This window comes from Taudactylus pleione, unplaced genomic scaffold, assembly GCF_031769625.1.
Source record: "Taudactylus pleione unplaced genomic scaffold, aTauple2 ptg000017l, whole genome shotgun sequence".
NCBI classification, from domain to species: Eukaryota; Metazoa; Chordata; class Amphibia; order Anura; family Myobatrachidae; genus Taudactylus; species Taudactylus pleione.
In genome coordinates, this window is record NW_028284419.1 from 17,879,365 (window position 1) to 17,895,928 (window position 16,564).

A 16,564-nucleotide genomic window follows, 5' to 3' on the forward strand; every position below is an offset into this window, starting at 1 on the left:
ACCTATGCATTTCAATTTATTTTCTAGCCCATGTGCTCTATGTAGCATACACACTGAAATGCATGGGATATTGAAATTAATTGGAGATTTATTCACATTTTTAAACCGGGATATGTAGTACAACTATCTGTGTTCATTTAAATCAACTGAGAAATTAGTTAAAAATTTGGCCACTTAATTCACAATTTAAAATTTTATTTTGGCAATTTCGAATGATTAGAAACTACTGGACAAAATTGCCCTAATAGCTTCAGTGGCAAGTTTCTTACTATAACACATGTATAGATGGGTGGCAGGTTTGTGGCATCACATGAACTGATTACCCTGTGCCCTCAGAATTTCCCTGATACTTTTACTGGATCTCTGTTGTGTCAGAATTTTACTTATGTTTATAATGTAAGCAAAGCATAAACTTGCACAGTAAACACAAGTAGATAGCCACTACATATAAGTACCTGTGTATGTACCACCCTGGCATTCATGCAAAACAACATTGAATTACTGCCTAACAGTTTATAACTTCCTATCCTCCAACAGTCCAGATTTTCACACTCTCAGGGGGCATGGACTTGCCCAGAATGGGAATGGTTTGACCATATTGGGCTGTGGGTGGACTTGCTGGAAGTGTGACCTGACTTATCTTAGTTTTCCAATGTGAATTGAAGGTAGTTATGCTCATTTGACTTTCACGTGAGACTAGTGTTGAGCAAGACAGTTGTATGTCATACGTGTGCCTGGGTTGTCCGTTTTATTAATATCATTACCATGGGGTTTTTATATATCTGCGCACTTGTGTGTGCTTTGAGCTGCATAGGCTATAACCTGTAACCAAACATCCTAGGTTACAAGTCTTCTGAGCAGATAATAAAATCACTCTTTTGCCACATCAATACTTTTTACCCATATACAACAAATGCATGTGCATGGCACAAAGTTAATCACCGTAACACTAGAAAAGAAAATGTAACCAATATCAGTTCTAAATAATATACTTTTATTAATACATTTTGTATTGATGCATTACAGATCAACATAAGTCATCGTTAAATAGTATCATTGCCATTTTCAAAAAGATACAGGTAACATATACTGGTTGCATATACTATATGCCAGTGTTTCCCAACCTTGGTCCTCAAGGCACACTAACAGTCCTGGTTTTAGTGATATCCATGCTTCAGCACAGATGGTTAAATTAAAATAACTGAGGTACTAATTAAGACACCTATGCTCAAGTATGGCTAGCCTTAAAACCTGGACTGTTAGTGTGCCTTGAGGACCGTGGTTGGGAACCCCTGCTATATGCAATTAACATAAAAATTATACAGACATAAATAAAGTAGTGCTTTACAGTCACTAGTCACACTGAAAAAAAGAACATAATAATACATGTGAATATAGAATGGTTTCTAGTACTTCCGTTTGCATAATATATAACATGTTTTTATGAGCCCTGGAGGGAGACACCAGAAATGTCATAATTATTTATTCAAGGAGATAGGCGGGTCCTGTACTTCCAATCTAGTAAGATACCAGGTAGTATTTTTAAGACTATGGTGGATCTGTGTTCTGGTTGTGAGTGAGAGGGTGTCAATGTAAGATTCCCAAAGTGTAAAAAAGCGTTCCTCCTGTTTCTCCTTATGTAGGAGTGTTTTCACCCAATCTTTCCTGAACAAAAAGTGGAGTTTATTAAGAAACAAGGGCATTTGTGGCAGAGTGCTGTCCAACCAATCCTATAACATTGTTTTCTTGCTTGCGGCACGTAAGGCTAATAAGAGCTGTTTGTTCTCCAAAAGTCATACATCTGCTTTGGTCAAAATTCCCAAAATCGTCCACTCTGGATGTAATGGAACAAAATGTATGAGTTTGGCCTCTGCTTATCTGTGGATAAGATGCCAAAAAGATTGAACAGTGGGGCAAGCCCAGAGGCAGAGATAAGTATCTGCTTCCTCTTTGTGACATCTAGGGCAACAATGACTATCCCGTTGTTCCCATATGGAATCGTCTAAGCTCCACATACATACTGGCCGGTAATGTTTTCCTAGAAAATAAAAGGGCTTTTTCCAATTTAGTTATAGTTAGAGAAGGGACATGGGTCAACCACTTAGACATGCCTCCATTAATCTTAGAATGATCCAAAATGTCCCTTAAGAAAGTATAGTGAACTGATATGGCCTTGTCATATGGTGCTGGTTGCATCAGAAGCCTGTCTAACGAATTGTCCCAACCCCCCTCTGAGAAATGCCCAAGAACAAGAGTGATATAAAAGCGGGTTTATAGGAATGCCAAAGGATAGGGACTAATCACAGCATATTGTGAAGATAATTCTGTATAAGTTAAAAGGTGCTTGATGGCAATAGATACCAGAGAGCTAATACCTTTAATCCCAGCCAATTTCCACATTGTGAAGGGGTGAGCAGCCATTCCGTCCAAAAAGTTGGGATTCTGAATTAGAGGGAGGTGCAGGGAGGGATTTAGGCCAGCCTTATTACATAGGATGTGCCAAATATTCCTGTGTACATAAAAGTGGATTTGTTTTTAAAGAGTCTGGTATCTCCTGGTCCTGGTGGAGGAAGCAAATTACGTCCATATCACCTAAGAAGTCCTGTTCAAAACAAGTGTTAGTGTACGTGGAGTTTCTATGAAGCCAGTCACGAAGGTATCTTAGAAGGGCAGCATGATTGTGGGTGATAACATCTGGAAAATGTATGCCCCCATTTGATTTGGGCTGACACAATTTCCGCAAGACTATGTGAGCACGACCTCAGCTACAGCTTTAGTCAGGATCACCGGAAGTGATCGAAGTGGATATAATAGATGAGGAATTGCTACCATCTTGAGCAAATTAGCCCTTCCTATATATGATAATTGGAGATGGTCGCATCCCTTGATGTCTTTAGAGAGAGAGTGAAAATAACTTGTCCCATGTTCAGTCTGTATAAGTCTGCTATATGACGGGGTAGAATTATGCCCAGGTATGGTATGCTTGCATTGGCCCATTGTAAGGGAAGTTGAACTGCCCAAGGGGTTGTCACAAGCGGATCTGGTACTTACAGGAATGAACCCGGGATGGATCCAGGAGAGATGAGGGCAGACGTTTGGTATTGAGAGGACGCTGGTCTGAGAGGAGTGTTGCGGAGAAGTGATACTGGCAGAGGTGTATACTCAGAATGGAGCGTGGATACACACAACAGGTAACTGGGTAGTCAGAGAGGATCACCGTCTGTCAGAATGTAGAAGCAAGGCTCCCTCTAGGGGTGGTAGCAGGGAGTAGCACTGCTGGTCCACAGGATGACTAGGAGGCTGGAACCTGGAACAGTGGATATATGACAGGATACTTGCAAGGAGCTCAGAGAACTAGCACCCAGCTAGGCTGGGAATAACATTGCACTGGCAATTGATGGACTGCAATTCAGTCCTTAAATACCCAGAGGAAGTGCAGGATTGGTTGCTAGGACTCCCGGAATACTTTGCCTGGATTGGTCGAGAAGGGTCACCTGACCAAATCCAAAATGACAGCGCCCATGTCGTGCTGCAGCACTGCCAGAGTGTGCTATGCTCAGACCAGGAACCAGGACACTATGCCTCCAGGCCCCTGTAGCATGCAGCGCAGACCTCCATATGCCCACGCCCCCACCAGAGGGACCCCGCCAGAGCATTCGGAGAGGTATATGCCGCTGACCCTGACCCCTCACAGCCCTGGTTGTGACAGGGGTCTTGTATTTCTACCATACAGCAACATAGCTGTAGATTTGACCATATTTATACTGAACCCCGAAATGGAACCAAATAGGTCTATCAAGTATCAATGAAAGTGACCGTTCAGGATTGGCCACATAAAGAAGAATATCATCAGTAAATGCTGATAGTTTTATCTCTCGGCATTCAATTTTTAGAACCTGAAATGATGTCCAATTTTGAAGTATTTCTTAATAAAGGATCTAAGGCTAAATTGAACAAGAGAGGAGATAGAGGACAACCCTGTTGGGTGCCCCTCCCTAGTGTAAAGCGGGGTCTTATGATTCAATAATAGAGCTGTAGATGGGTTACGACAGAGGTAGCATATTAGATCAATGAATCCTATCTTGAAGCCCAGCCCCTCCAATACCTGAAAGAGGTGCGGCCAGAGTACCATCTCAAATGCCTTATAGGTATCTAGGCTCAGAAGCATGTTCCGGTCATTGGGATAATTATTAGATGCTACCACTGTTGCTACTACCAAATGTATGGCCTTTACTGCATGATGACCTTGTACAAAGCCTAGTTGGTGTTCTGTTAAAAGTGAAGGGAGAGTGGTTTGGAGCCACGTTACCATAATTTTAGATAACAATTTGAAGTCTGCATTTAGTAAGCTGATGGCCCTATAAGAGGAAAGTAGACTAGAGTCCTAATCTCATATATTGCTTTGTATAACTCCAACAATGATGGAGCAATATAGGGCTGCAACATACAATAATAATCTCCCGAAAGACCATCAGGCCCTGGAGATTTACTATGAGGTAGACGTGATATCACCATATTAATGTCTTCTAATGTGATAGTGCCTTCTAGTTTTTCCCTTTGCTCAGTAGTGAGCCGTGGTAATGTGGCCTCAGTAAACAAAATTTCCTGGACTATTGGATCTATTTGAGAGGAACAAAATAAAGTCTTGAAGTATGCCTGAAATTGGACAGCAATATCTCAGGATTTAGTTAAAATCGCCCCAGTTTTCTGGGTGGTTTAGACGTAACAGCTAAAAGTTTAACTGCCTTACTCCCCCAACTGTAATATTTATTTTTTATATAATCTAGGGAATTCTTCGATTGTGTCGCTAGAAAAGTTTCCAGCAGCTGTCATGCCTGCTTGTAAGTAGTCAGCACAAAAGAGTCTAACAGTGCAGATCTAAGTACCGTATATTCAGCTTTAGCCATTTTCTTTTTGCAAGATACATAGCTAATGATGTGGCCTCTCATGACCGCTATGGATGCATCCCAAAAAAAACACAGGGCGATCCCAATATTCCAAATTATCATCAGTTACAGCATCGTTGTTATCTACATTTATTGAACTATGACCATGTGTTTATAGCTGTTATCTTGGTGATGGGCGCACTCCTTGGTGATGTCATCACTAGGTGCCTCTTCGGCGTGTCTCGAGACGGAAGTGGACAGGAAGCACATGGAACTGTTGGTGATGGGGAGCACTTATTTAAGGTGAGTGATTGCTTATGTTTTGTGTCCTGATGAAAATCCTCCATGCGACTAAACCTTTGGTGTCTATTGTCTTTTATTGCAAAGTCCCTGAGTGCCACCGTGTTCGCTGTGCATATGTGTGTGTGTGTATATATATATATATATATATATATATATATACCCTTGAGGAAAGTGGGTTTCCATCGAAACAGCTGTCCGGCAGAAGGGGGTATCTGCTTCTATACCAAGCCTCCCTATAGACATGATGAGTGTCATGATAATCTTCCGTTCGTTGTCATACTTGCTGTGAACAATATGCTGCTATCTTTTTTAATATGAGCACTGTTTGAAACGTTTAAATGGTGGTGTGCTGGTCTCTTTTTGGCTGCTTTTAGTGAGCCGGAAGCTGAATGTTATTATATATATATATATATATATATATATATACTGTATAGTGAACTGTTTGTAATTATGTACTCTGTTTAATAGTCTTGACAAAGGTGCATGTCGGCACAAAAATGTTGACCTTAATGGATTTGATTATGTTAGAATATACTTATATTGCTGAATAGAAGACCCTGAGTACCATCCTTTATTCTGTGGATATGTTTGTGGAGCTGGGCTCTTCATGGATTTGGACACCGGGGCTATACTTGCACAGTGTCAGATGAACATTTGATAGATATATATATATATTAGGGATGAGCAGGTTCGGATTTCTGAAATCCGAACCCACCGATCCGAGTCAGGTTCGAGTTTTCACGCCTGACTCTGATCTGAAATCGAGGCAAAAAGTCATCATCCTGCTTTTTTATGTGGCTGTGATACCGCGCTATTTGTTTTATATACGAGCAGCTCTATTAGAAATGAAATGATGTTGCAAGGTTTATAGAGTGCTGATTGTATCAGATAGAACTGATACTTTGTATAATGTGAATGTATCTATGAATGAACAGAAAAATAATATGGAGCGCAATACCTGTGAAATAAATGATGTTATATGTTTATATTATTTTTCTGTTCATGCATAGATACATTCACATACAAAGTATCAGTTTTTGTGGTTGGTCAAACCTTCCACAATTTTCTTTTTCAATGTTTATTTTACTCTGAGAAGCACCTCCACAGTTTAATATACCCTAAGAGGTATGAATGCTTATATAGTGGAGGTAGCAACTGTTATTCACCTTTCACAACCTATTACTTTGTTATAAGGTGAAATCCAAAACTTGTGCGGTAATATTCCCTACTTCCCCAGTCCTTTCCTTTATACATACAGTTATTTCTGAGTTGATACTCAGTTTCTGACTTCACCAGCACGGTTTTCACCTTTACTGTTCATTTATACAAAGGGTAGATTAATTATTCCCTGTTGCATATGTTACTCACATTACTTTGTTAACATCAATACTATTGTTGAATCTAAATAGTTGACATTATGGCGACTTTTAGTCTCAAACATGAATTAACCACTAAACGCAAGACTCTAAAAGAACTGAGCAGCATTTTTCCAGCAGAAGTGGTTGATGATATACCCAATACTAACTGGGAGGATGATTTTAAACAATAAAAATTCTTTCTTCAAAAACAACTGAGAGTAAACTGGGATGTCACGACATTAGAGAACTATCAGAAACTGAAAATATCACCGAGAGGATTAAGACCCAAGATCTTTCCAATATTCAACCTCATTACCGGAAATCTGCAAAAAGAATGGGAGGCATGCTTATTAAAGGCTCACAAGATCTAATTACAATTCTCATTAAACACAATCTCCTGGTTTTAGAAGATTGTGATAAAGAGATAGAGGCTCTAGGCAAGAAATTATCCCAATAGGAACAAGATAATCAATTTCAAAAGTGCTTTGATAAGAATAAGAAGGATTTAGAAAGTTTTGAGAAAATAATCATTGAAAGGAAAAGGGACAAATTTACCCGGGATAAGAGATTTTGCCATGGGAAGAATATTTAAATGGAATTATGCAAATAAAATCAATACAATTAAACGATATGACGATAAATATCATTATTCTTCCTCAGAAGCTGATTCTTCAGGTAGAGAAGATTTCCCAGAATCATCACCAAGGGCAACAACCTCCTCAATACATAAAACTATGGTTCCTTTTTTAGAGGAAACCAGAGACTTGAGAGGAAAATATCATATTGGAAGAGCACAAGGAGGGGGAAGAAGAGGAAGAGAAAGAGTCATATGGGACTCTCCCCTTCCACAGAGGAAATCAACCAGGACCAACAAACTATAATGAACCCAAACAACATCAACGATGAGCTTAAGATCATTAATTTTTCCGACCAAACTCTTACGACAGCTCAAATATCATTATTGAAAAAAGGTTTGAGCTTTTCTCCATCTATTGGTCTTAATAGATTCTCAATAGAGAAAGATCTAAACTTGTTTGGTAGGCAACTTCTTTTAAAAAAAATGTTTTCCAATAGGATGGAATTAACCAGGAATTTTACTGAAAATGCAACAGAAGCTGACTTGAACTCTGAACAAGAGATCACAGCTCTCAGCATTTTGGAAGAACTGGCAGATGAATCTGTCCCAGTATTAGGCTCATGTACTACAAACAAAAGACCTACATGTAAAAAGAAATCAACCTTCTTCCCACCTGACAATATCTCCCCAGCAGTACAGATCTATATGGGGATGGTATCAAAAGATATTGATGCACTCCAATTGAAGAATTCTCAATTCAGACCATGTCAATCTAATATCTCGAGACAAGAACATTTGGCTCTAGAGGAATCCGTAAGTGGCAACATATTGTAATTAAGCCCTCAGACAAGGGAGGCAATATTGTCCTATGGCCTAAAGACTCTTATATTAAGGAAATAATGAGGCAATTACAGGACAAGACTTGCTATCAACTCTTAATGTTCAATCCGACAGAATATTTCCTATTTGTATGTAAAAAAACTTATCAAAGATGACCTAATTAAAGGAGCAATTACAAAACAAGAATCAGACTTTTTGCAAGTGGACAACCCTAGGGCACCAACCTTTTATGTCCTCCCAAAGGTCCATAAGGATGATGTCAACCCCCTGGGAAGTCCTAACAGGCTAGTAGATTCATTGATATCCACTTACGGGAATATGTAACAACACTTCCATCATTTTTAAGAGACACCACAGATGTTCTTCAAAGATTAGATGATATCAAGATTGATGAACATCATCTTCTTATTGCAATGGATGTAGAATCCCTATACACATCCATACAACATAAGGATGGATTATTAGCAGTAAGATTCTTTTTGAATATGAAAGACCAAAGTGAGTTCTCGGATTTTCTGATTGATCTGTTGACTTTTATTTTACATAGAAACTATTTCACATTTCAAGATAAATTCTATTTACAGACCAGGGGCACTGCGATGGGCTCGACCTGTGCTCCAACCTACGCCAACATATTTTTAGGTTGGTGGGAGAGGGAAATAGTCTTCTCTGAAGAAAACCAGATCCACACGGAACATGTGGAACAATGGTTAAGATATTGATGATGTCCTGATAATTTGGAAAGGCAGTGAACAAGAATTCACTGACTTTATGAAAATCTTGAATACAAATTACTTAAATTTATGATTAACTTGGGAAATCAGCCACACGTGTATCAATTTACTGGATCTAAAGATCATGAGAGGACAGAGTGGCACAATTGAAACAGATCTATTTAGAAAGAAGACTGCAACCAATAGTCTCCTCCACAAAATGAGTTGCCACTTCCCTCCCACCATCTCGAATCTCCCCAAAGGTGAATTCCTGCACCTGAGATGAAATTGTTCAGATGATCTAATGTATAATGAAAGATGCCAAGAATTGACTGTTCGATTGCATAATAGAGGTTATAGCAATTGATGTATCAAAAAGGCAAGGTATACAGCAGAAAAAACTAATAGGGAACACTTAATCTTCCCTCATAAGAAAACTAAGTATGATACCAATGAATTGAGATTTGTTGGAGACTACTGTAGAGAGTGGCAAGCAATTAAGCAAATTCTCCAAACCCATTGGCCCATTCTTCTTTAGGACCTGAAACAACATCTTGACAGTGAAATCTCCATGAGTTGGAGACGAGCTAGAAATCTAAAAGATCAATGTGCTCATAGCCATTTTGTGAATACTCCAAAGAAAGAACCAAAATTGACAGGAACATATCCATGCAGAGAGTGTAAAGCCTGTTGCTATATAAAGAAAACTAACACAGTTAAGAATAGGTTTGGTAAGGAAATAGCCATTAAAAACTTTATGAATTGTAAAGCAATATGAGTTATCTATTGTTTAGAATGCACTTGTGGGAGCAGATATGTAGGCATGACCACCAGAACACTGAAAGTACGTATTCTGGAACATGTCAATAATGTAAAAAATGCCAGAACAGACCTTTCAAAAATGAAGAAAAACACCTCAGTGGCGAGACATTTCTTGTATAACCATAATGGGGATCTGAATCATCTCAAAGCCTTTGGCCTTGAAAGGATAAATCTGGGAATTAGAGGAGGTGACCTCAGTAATACATTGTTGAAAAGAGAGACTCAATGGATCTTTAATTTGGGAACCTTGACACCACAGGGTCTCAATGAATATAATAGTTATAGTGCTTTTTTACAATTAAATATTTATTTGAATACCTATTTTCGAATTATATACGAAATTAAATTGTTTAGTATAATCTTTATGATTTTATTGTTTATTTTATCACGTTCTTCTGTTAAAGTTTTTAATTTCAATTAAGTTATAATTTCAGTGATATATAGACTATATGACATACTTTTACATTATTTTTTAAATGGATTTATGATCTAACACAAATATAATGTTTACAATTGTTTCAAAACTATTCTACACTAGCACCTTTTCACTTAATCATTATATGTCAACTCACTGGCTAAGCATCTATCTAAATTAATTTATAATCAATTTTTACTTCATAAACTAGTTATGACAGCTCATCTACAGACTTGAACATTATCACTATTCACTGTTATCACCCTCACAATATAATTACATTATTCAAACACTGCTCTTACGTTCACTTTTAATATAGTTTTTATATGTGTTTCACATATTTTAGATGCATGAGGATACCATTTATCAACAGGTATATAATTGATTAGGAGGAGAAATAATGTTCAAATTGATACATTTAAGATTTTATATCCGAGGAATTTTATTAATTTCACATTAGGATATCTATTTAGCAAATATATAAAATTTTGTTTCGCTTTAATTGGTCGTCATTAAAATGTGTATATTTTCATACAACAACATATTATCAATTTTATTGAATCAATTTGTTATTGATAATACATATTATTCACATGACAGCTAACAATAGTGGTTAATTAGTAAAACATACAACCAATGATGTGCGATCACTGCACCTCTATTGTTACACAATCTGTTCTCCTGGTATAAATAAAAACGACATATTCTTCCCTTTGAAATGTGCTAATCTAATCCTTTTATTAGAATATGTGACACAAAGTCACTAATTTACCCTTTTAAATGTCAACAACTCTCACTGATTAAATATAAGTTTCCTCACTATGAGTTAATTATGTCTGATGTTTATATTATAAATTACCACTAGCGGATAATGAGTAAAACACACCATAAATACTTAATGATGTGCACTCATTGCGTTTTTCTTCTTTTTTCTTTGGTACACATTCTGCTCCCCGTGTAAAGATGACACGTCCTTCTCCATAAAATGTGCCAATCAAATCCTCCTATTAGAATAGGTGACACAATGGCCCTCATTCAGAGCCACTCGCAAACAGCAGTACGCTCGTTGCGTTCCGATGTTGACTAACCACGCATGCGTCGGTGTTACACTGCGCATGTGCGTACGGCAGATTGCGAGCTTTTTTTCTCTCGTTCCTAAAATAGCGTACAGGAAGTGACATGTCAAATGTGATTGACAGAACAGGGCGTTTTGGGGTGTTGACGGGGGTGGAGATGGAAAAACGCAGGCGTGGCGAGGCGTTTTTGGGGCGTACATACATTAGCAGATGCGAACGTCAAATGTGTTCGGACCGTCACATACGTCACTGGAACATCCTCTTTCCCTTCAAAATGCTCGCACAGTTTAGGGTCTGGATTACTCGACCACATTGGCGATGGCCTTCTCCTCCGTCCCGGGACTCCATGATGTTGCAGCGATTAATCGCGGGTGGTCACAAAAGCAATTAGTGTTGTATTGAAAACCGGCTTGGTATTGTTTGGAAAGCAGTTTATTGGGATAGCACAAAACCGTACGCAGGTGGAAATCATACCTGCTAATGTCAGGATTACACAATCAATTGGCGTACATTTTTTGGGTTTTTTTTGGGCCTCAATTTGTTGTTTATGGCCTATTGTGACAATAATGTCATCATGTTTTAATTAGCTCCCCTTTTTTTTTTTAATGTGGAATTTGCATCGTTATGTGATTTTTTAAACGTTCCTTCAAGAGGCCTTTTTTTTATACAAATGAAATGGTTTTTTGTGTCCTTTTTTGCCTTTAGGGCCAGGATTAAATGTAACCCATTTGTACAATAATGTCACAATACAATGTCAGATTTTTTTAATAAATTTATTGTTTAAACACAAACCAATTGGCATAATATTTTTTTTTTTTTTTTTCTGCCAAAGATACTTTTTATCAAAAATAAATAATCAATAACTGATAACATAAACGTACAAAAATAACTTAAAAACATTTCACAAGAAAGGAGAGGGAAGTTTTGACCAGAAAGGAATATGAGCCAAGCACAGAAGGAGTGTGGGAAAAGTCGCCATTGCTGTCACCGTTTTTTCGCCCGTTTGGATGGGGGAGGGTGGGCGCCAGACCAGGTCCGGGATGCCATCGGGCTGGCCTGTCCAGAGGCAGATGTTGTGGCCTCTGGACTAGGCACAGGGCTAGGCACATTTGGAGGATTGGCTGATGTTGTGCCAGAGGTGGAGGATCCTGATGTTCCGGCAGGAAGGGAGGTCGGCTCCACCATGTGCTGGCGAACGAGCTGCTCCAGGGCATCGGCGATGCGGATGTTGGCCCTGGTATTTTCCGCCAGGGCCTGACCAATGGTCACGTTGGCCGCAGCATTTTGCTCCAGGGCCTCAGCCACCCGTATCAGACTGGTGTCCATCCTCTGCAGAATCTCCGTTTGGAAATCCGATTTGAAATTGAGTTCTGTGAGGAGGCCCACTGCCTGCGAGGGGGCACGCCCTGGACTGGCTTCTGCAGGGTCCTCAGCCGGATGTACTGGTTCCTCCCCTGCAGAGCCAGCAGAAATTCTGCGGCCAAGGCTTCCCTCTGGAGCAGACTCATCCGCCTGTGTCTCTGTTGGAAAAATGAGAAAAGAGTCACATTAGAATCTACATATTGGCACAATAGCATTTCAGAGTTGGTGACATCACAATACTTACCTGGGCCAACATGAGGAGCCGCAAAGTCTGGCATGTCCGTATCCATGTTGGACACGCCAAACACCTCCACAGGCTGCACACACCCCTGTGCCAGCTCTTCTAAATCCATCAACTCCAATGACACAGGGGTGGGACCCCCACCTGTCCCCCTTGCATGCCTAGCCCTGTCCACAAGTTTTTGCTTTAGGCGATATTTGAAGGCGCCCCATCTGTGGGGAAAAATGGAAGCCATTATCCTTTGGTTTAAAATGGGGTTTGTTTTTAGGGGGGGCAAGGGTTTACTTACCGCCGTTTGACATCCCGGGCTAGACGGACATAATCACCCACTCTATTGACAGCAACGGCTACCTCTTCCCACATTCTCCACTTCTGGCTTAGACTCATATTCCTGTCTGCCTGTGGCAGGATGTCCACACACTTCTGGATCAAAACCTCCATCTCCTTTCTTGTGAAATGTGGCTGCCTTTTTTTTTTGCCCGCTTTGGCCGGAATACTGGGCCCAGCAGCCTCTTCCATGTCATCCTCCTCACCTATTTGTGTAAATTTACAGAATTCACAAAATAACAACTTGCCTAATCTTATGTTTCAAATTAATCGTTGATAGAAAATGCATGAAAGACTTACCGCCTGACTCTTGTGCATTTTTTCCCTGGTCTGTCACCATGTCTGCGGTCCAAACAAGAAATACACCAGAATTTGAATGTGTTTTCGTGACGTATTTATACATGCGTCCTTATTTTGCGGCCGCATCATTGATTGTGCGGCCCTATGATCCCTCCTTAATTTGTGCGGGAAACGAAACACTATTTATGGCTTGGTGTGTCTCAAGTCGAGGTGGCGTTTTTGGATTGTTGGAGGTTATCTTGGCTGGAGTTTATTGATTGCGTAGAAAGGAGTTGGAGGTTGTAGATTCGTTTGTTGGTTAGATTTGCGTTTTTTTTTCCGTTATCTTTGTTGGTTTATATTTTTGGAACCTCGTTTGTTGATTTGGTAAGTTTTGTGAAGTCTAACTTTTGTTCAATTGTTGTTTCATTGTGTTTCGTATATTTTGTAATTTTTGGATCCCTAATTTCTTCTATTTTAGATTTTGTTTATTTTCGACCCCAAAGACCTTTTGATTTTGCATCTTAGATATTTGCTCTTGGTAAGTCCATTTTTTATCTTGTATTACCGAACTAATTAGCGATTTTTTAGTAGTTACTCTTGTGACTTGTATTAGCGAACTAATTAGCGAATTTTTAGTAGTTACTCTTGTGACTTGTATTAGCGAACTAATTAGCGCATTTTTAGTAGTTACTCTTGTGACTTGTATTAGCGAACTAATTAGCGCATTTTAAACAGCTTAATAATCATTCTAACTTTTTGGTGGTTTATCTTTCGCTTTTTGAGCCAACATTTCGACCCGTTTTGATGTACTGTGTTAAATGTCGCTTTGCGGTTTTGCTAAATGGGTGTTTGGCATATTTGAACTTTGGTCTAGCACAAAATGTATAAACAAAAATGCACAGAGTGAAATGTGTCAAGTAATTTTGTTGTTTATTTTCAGTTTGGACGTATCATGACAATACCCCGGCATGTAAGCAGCAATGGATGGTATCATCAAGCTAAGTTGTTTTAATATAGTTTTGGGGTGGGTCAAAAGCCTTACTTTGAAATCTTTGATTTTCAGGTTGATCTGGGGCGGATTGTTCTGGCCATGCTCCCGGAAGCCGACCAACCTCAATCTCATCCCAGGCGTAGGCATCGTAGGCATGCAAGGCCCCAGATATTTCGAACACGTGTCACCCTTTTTGGAATGCCCGATGATGAGGTTTTAAGACGCTACCGTCTACCTCCCAAAATCATCATAGACACTCTCTCATTAATAGAAAGTGATCTTGAGCGGCAAATTGACAGTCCAACAGCAATACCACCACTGACGCAATTTATGGCGGTGTTACATTTCTGTGCCTCAGGATCGTTTCAAACAACGGTGGGAATAGTGGCGGGCATCTCCCAATCCTCCTTTTCCCGGATCCTGAGGGCAGTGATGGAGGCACTTTTCAAGCACCTCCATCATTTTATTCAAATGCCTTTGGATATGGGTGCCCTTAGTGTGGCCAAGGCCAATTTTTACCAAATAGCTGGCTTCCCACACATCATAGGGGTTGTGGATGGTACTCACATACCACTTCAGCCTCCAGCACGGCTGGAGGCAATATTTAGAAACAGGAAACACTATCACTCCCTGAATGTAATGGTGGTATGTGATGCCTCCCTCCAGATCCTGTCCCTGAATGCTAAGTTACCAGGAAGTGCACATGACTCCTTCGTCATCCGGCAATCAGGGATATGGCAGAAATTAACCAACCTACAAGCTGGTGATGCATGGCTTCTGGGTAAGTGGAGACCTTTAGTACATAACAATGTTAAGCTTGATACACAGTGTTCCTGATGTTGTCTCTTATTTTTCACAGGAGACAGTGGATACCCTTGCATGTCCTGGCTGCTCACTCCTTATTTGGCTCCCACACCAGGCCCACAAAGTGAGTATAATTCTGCACTTACAGCCACCAGGCAAGTGGTGGAGCGCTGTATCGGCCTTTTAAAAGGCCGATTCAGATGCCTCCACCGCTCTGGTGGCGAGCTCATGTATTTGCCGGATATGGTGTCGAAAATTGTGGTCCTGTGTGGGATATTTCACAACATCGCCATAAGGAGTGGTGTCCCAATGCAGCCAGAGGATGCCTTACCTGAGGATGGCCCCCCCGAGGTTGGTCGGAGGTCAGTATGTGGGGGGGCCATACGCGATGATGTGGTGGCCAGATTTTTTAGGTAAGTTTGACCCAAACTACAGTGTTTATACCTAATGTGTTTGTGTTTGTTTGCGAACATCTAATTTATTTATTTTTCTTTCACCATCTTCTGTTTGTTCACATAATCTTTGCCACTCCAACGCTCACTACTTCCTGCTACCCTTAGCAAACCTGGATCTGGTGATTTTGGCCATATATTCTGGAACCCATATCGCAACGCCATGTTTGTGGAATCATGTTGGCATGGTCCTTCGTCAACCAGTTCTTGATTGTTTTTTTTATTTAAATATTTTATTTGTATGTGTTGTATTTGAGATTATCACTGGTTTTTTTGGGGGGGACTGACCACTTTGATTTCTCATTTATGTTGTGAATAAATGTTTGGAGAGTGAAATGGTCTTCCTTTTTTTGGACGTTAACAGCAAGTGTAACCAGGTTAACACACCTTACATTTGACTAAGGGGTAATCCAGTACTGACACCAGTTGATGTAAACTGAAATATGTTTGCAGGTTCCCAACCCACACCAAAAGGCAGCCTGTCCAAACCTTTGCATTTTGAAGATTGGCCTAAGCAGCTTGCACACCAACTAGGAACCTGTAAAATGGCGAAATATCTAATTGACACTACACCCAAAAAGGGAAATGACATTGTTACTGTTATGTGTTTCTTGTGGCTGTTTAACATACAAATACAAAATACAATCTAACTTTTAAAAAAGGGAAATCCTTGCAGGAACAGTCTACTTATGTCAGGGAAAACTATTTTTGTTTTTGAAAAAAAGAATGAGCCAGAACGTATATTAGAACTACAAAATTTATTTACAAAACGAAAATAAACAAAAAAAACTACTGGCGAAGGATGCCAGACAGCCGGTCAAGGCCCACAAGAATGCCAATGACATGTTGGCGCATCTGGCCAACACAATCGTCCACCTCTTGTCGACGCCTCTGTTCCTCTGTGGGTGAGAAAAGTGTGTGGATTAATAAAACAATAGGGAATCCACATTTAAAAAACAAAAACACAACGAAATCACTCCTAAACCGAAAAAAGAAAAACCAAAACAAAAAGGGGGTGCTGCCAAAAATACAAGGCCTATGTACAAATTCACACAGGTGTGATATGTGTATGTTGAAATCAGCAGGAAGAGGTAAAGGCAAACTGCTAAATCACC